Here is a 4707-nt window from a genome sequence, read left to right on the forward strand (position 1 = left end):
GCCTAAAATACATTTTTTTTCATGCAATCATAATTTCCCTTACTGTATGTTAGCAGTTGATTATATTATATAATCTAATTTATAATTCTAATTTATACATACATATATATATGTCAGATAGTATATATATGAGTATATATATATAAAATATATATTATCTACCTATAATGATTAGAGCATTCAGTAATGAAAAGTAATAATGTCCCTTACAAGGAACTTATAAATACTGCAGTGAAGCATCAGAAGCAGAACAGAACCTCAACATTTGACTAATGAGAGAAGATCCTCCTCCATACTGCCCTCAAGTATGACTCTTAAATCAGAATTAGCATATTTTAATTACAGCAATATATATATAACCACAACTAAGAAACAGTGGGGGGCTGAGAGAGAAGCAAAAGGAGCCCAAAATCCTGTAGCTATGGTATTACAGTATCTGCATTTAGAAGGACCAGGACAAGTAAAACTCTGAGTTCACTGTGATGAGACCAAAGCACCAAAGTGAACTTTTAAGATAACAGGTTCCTTAGGGGCACTTAAATTACATTCCCAGTCAGACCCCAGTATGAATTTGTTTTCTTTGCCATAGAATTATGAACCAGAACAACCAGAACCTGTGATGGGACTATCACCACAGCCTCAATCAAGAGGCAAGTGCTGGTGAAAGCTGTGAGCAGTTACCTCAAATTTAAACAGACATCTGGTATTTGTTTGGGAAGCAACTGGCATAGAATGATTTTCAGGGTGATATGGGAGATCATGTTTACATAAGCATTCACTTGATGGAAACAATATCAAACCAAAGTGGAATAAAATCTTTCTGGTACAAACAGTTCTGCTGAAGGAAAATATGGATTCATTCTGAGTTGAGCGGGTATTTTTTCAGCACCCCAGGTATCCCCACTGCTTTCCCACTTCATGCATACACCTCATGCTTACATTCAATTGTCTTTTATTCTAGAGCACTTCACAATCTTCACTCAGTCTTTGAAAAAGGAAATTCAGCTTTCTGGATGCTGACCAAACCAGAAATAACTCTGAAGCCCTCCAATCATCTTGTTTGGATGTACTTTCTTCCTCTTTCAGACCTGGCTGGCAGAATCACGTGTAAGATACAGACTCATTCAGGCATTCAGGACACTGCTATGATATGCACATGACCTACAGGGCGAGGGAAATACCTCTGAAATGCTTTGAATCACTGCCTGCCTCTCTCATCTGTGAACTAGACACACAACTTCAATAGCAGAAATTGCATTTCCTCAGTCACCTCAAGCCAGTTCCCTACTTTTCAGGTGCCTGTATTATTTCAGGTGTCTACCAGGAAGGTAGACTCTGGCATGGAGTCTACTTAGGCAGTCATCACTCTTTTTCTATAGAATGCACCAACTCAAGGTGTACTGAACTGGGGAACATGCAAGGAGAGAGAGTTTTTGTAGTATTACCTCACTTGTTGCATGAACTGGAATGTATGCAGTGAATAAGATATGCAGGGCACTGCATGAACAGAAAAATAGGTAGCAGCAAAGGCAGTTAAATGGTTCCTTGGAAGAACAGAATCCTCTCCTCCTTCTGCAGTTGAGATTCCTAAGGAATTTAACTTAAATCATCTTCTTATGTAGTAACAATAACTATCACCTTCAAAGTACCCTGTGATACTTTGATAATGCTATCACCAATCACTCTTTCCTCCTATTAATGCTGTTTTCACTCACTGGGCTGAAGCCATGGCACTGAACTCACGACCTGCTGAAGCTGAGCAAATACATCCTTTCAAACTGCCTTGATGTGTACACAGGATGTTTGCACCCTGACTTTCTGTAACCTAATCATACCCTGAAATTATTCAGTCTCCCGCTGGGTACCACACAGCTACCCCCAAAATGCAGTTCTGACCACAGCCCCAGCTTGCAAATCACACTTAAGATCCAAACTACACTGTAAATCAGACTCAGAACACCACTGTTTTTAACCAGGTCTGGTGACAGTTTTGCCAACTGGTTGCTGAGATAGGTGGGTGCATTTGTTACCACAGGCAGGGCAAGATTTCTTGCTACTTCTCTGGCAATCTATTTTCTTTCCAGTCAAAGAATTTTCAATACAGGCAACAGGAACTATTGGTACCATGTGCTATGTCAGGGACCCAGTGCCAGACCCACAAGAACTCCACTGAGTGAAACAAGGGCACTGCAACAGGGAACAGCAAAAACCTCGCACACCATTTCTACCCTTCTCCTCCTGAATGATTCACATTCAGATCAGGTGACAACCACCACAAAGCTACTTCCTTGTGCTAGGAGGCTGTTAAGAGCTTTCCTGTAGCCCATACTTCCCTGCAACTGTGCAGGAACCTGCACAGGGAAGCTGTATGAACTCCACACTGCCATAACCCTAAAGACAACATCCCCCAAAGCCAAACAAAATCACAATCACAGATTTCTAAGAAGGCAGAATGGATCTCTTTGGTTTTACTATTTGAAGGGTCTGCCTTCAAATGTAGGTAAATTCTTTTTTTAATTTGTTCAGCTTCTTTTTTTTAAAATTATACAGACATCTCCACGTCAAGAATATTTTACAGACAGACCCCTAGGGCACTAAATTGCAGTATTTATAGCTTAGGTGATATCCCCTTGTAAAATACAACACATTGCACAGGAAGCTATGGAGTGCCATTTATCTTACTTCAAGACATCTTTCCATAGCTCTGGAAATTCAGTTGCACATAGCAAATAGATTTTCACAAATACATGGTCAGTATTTGGCATACACGTGTCTAAAACGAGCACATCTATGGAAGTTTTGATTTATGCATGTTGTCACCTGAACCTGCAGATCAGCCTTCTACCCATGAAGTCCCACTGCTCTAAGGTTCTTCTAAAATGGGTTAAAAGAATTCAGACAGATTTTGCCCTCCCTGGTGTCCGCTGATTTAGACCATGACTGACCAACGTGGTGCTCAGGTAAAGACTCTCCTGAGTGCACTGATATCAGCCAAAACCAACAAGGTTGTTCCTCAGATTGAGAAGTTATCAGTCCCTTCTTCTGCCCTAAAAAAAGTACAGTTTTATCTATGCAGCTTTTAAGGGTGTTTTCTCCTATTTTTTATTATAACCAATACTGGCACTACACAACCCACTAACATTTACCCTCACAGAGTTTCTTTGACAGAGTCTTTCTCAGACAGAGTCAACTATCTAACCTCAGTTATCTTCAGTGCAGTTTAAGCCACTTAACTCCTCTTCTTGCTGTAGACACAAACAGACTATTCCCTTCCTTTATGCAGCAGGTGTTTTTTACATATTTCATGACCATCTCCTTAATCCCATCAAATCTTCCTTACCTAAGCAGAGTTTGCCTCCCTAAGCATAAGAACAAGAACCTGTAATGAAAATCAATAATGATGCCACCAACAAAAGGCCTTAATTTATGTCCTACTTATTAACATCAACAAGAAGGGTATACCTATTCCCTGACTTAACCTGACTTCCTTCAGCTGTACATTACTCAAATGCACCAGTGCCTAACAGTTTACAGCTTCTTTTATTTTCTTAGTTCAAACTTTTTTTAAAAGCTACTCCAACTATCCTAAATTTCAGATTTATTAAATAAAGTGGTAACAGCATAGATTCAGGGTGAGAAAAAGTTAGGGAACACATTAATCCTACTTATGCTGGTTAGCTGTAAAGATCAAGGCTTTTATTACTTTAACATTCATGTTAAATACTCAGCTCCTTGTCCCAGGTAGTTAAGTCAAATTTCCTAATTAGGATTCTAGATGGCTTCCACCTAAAAAACGTGCACAATGTTTGAAACAGAGTGTAGCCTACCACAGCTTCCCAGGACCTAAAGCAGAAGCTGCTCCAGATCAAATTTAAGCTTATTTTCCAGTGGACAGTCATCTGGACCACAAAAACTCCAACCATTCACAGAGTGCTGCTGTGCAAGTTCAGTGTCCGAGGTTTCAAAACTGCATAACATTTACCCTTCACATAAAACACTTTACACAGTACACACAGTGTAAACCCCTACACTGATACCACATCACATCTGCAATTTACCAAAACCAAGGATTAGGGTTAAGATTTCCAGAGCAACACAAAGCCCTGGCCTCTTTTCATCATGTGTTACAAGGTACTCTTCACATGATCCCACAGCACTGGAAAATGTGACTGACTATTTGGCAAATGAGATACAACACTGTGTATCCTACAACCACTCCTCCAATCTGTGAAGAACGGTTTTCATTTAGAAGCTTTATTACATCCAGCATTCCAGAAGATAATATCTCAGTCCATATATACTGTACTGCATATTCCCAACAACTGACAAAGACATAATTAGGTCTATAAAAATAAAAAGGGAGATGAAATCCTACACCTGGCATCACTTAATGAAAAACACCAAACAAACAAAAACTGGTGGTTCTTCACATCAACCAAGCTGAGAAAGAAGCTGTCAGAGGATACTGAGGATCTAAAAGTTCCACAGCTTCAGGAGGGTGGGAACCCATCAAAAACTACTGGACACAAAGGCACCATCCCTGTCTCAGGACGTGCCCCAGTCTCTAGTACCACAGGAAATATATCAAATATCAATCCTGTTATCCTTAGATTGCTGAGATGACTGAGGGTGTCCAAACGTAAGTAAAGGGAAAATAATTATAAAGCACAGCTACTGAGCCCAGAAATAGAATTAAAGAAAGCAAAG

This window comes from Neopelma chrysocephalum, unplaced genomic scaffold (genome assembly GCF_003984885.1).
Source record: "Neopelma chrysocephalum unplaced genomic scaffold, ASM398488v2 Primary Assembly neopelma1_96362, whole genome shotgun sequence".
NCBI classification, from domain to species: Eukaryota; Metazoa; Chordata; class Aves; order Passeriformes; family Pipridae; genus Neopelma; species Neopelma chrysocephalum.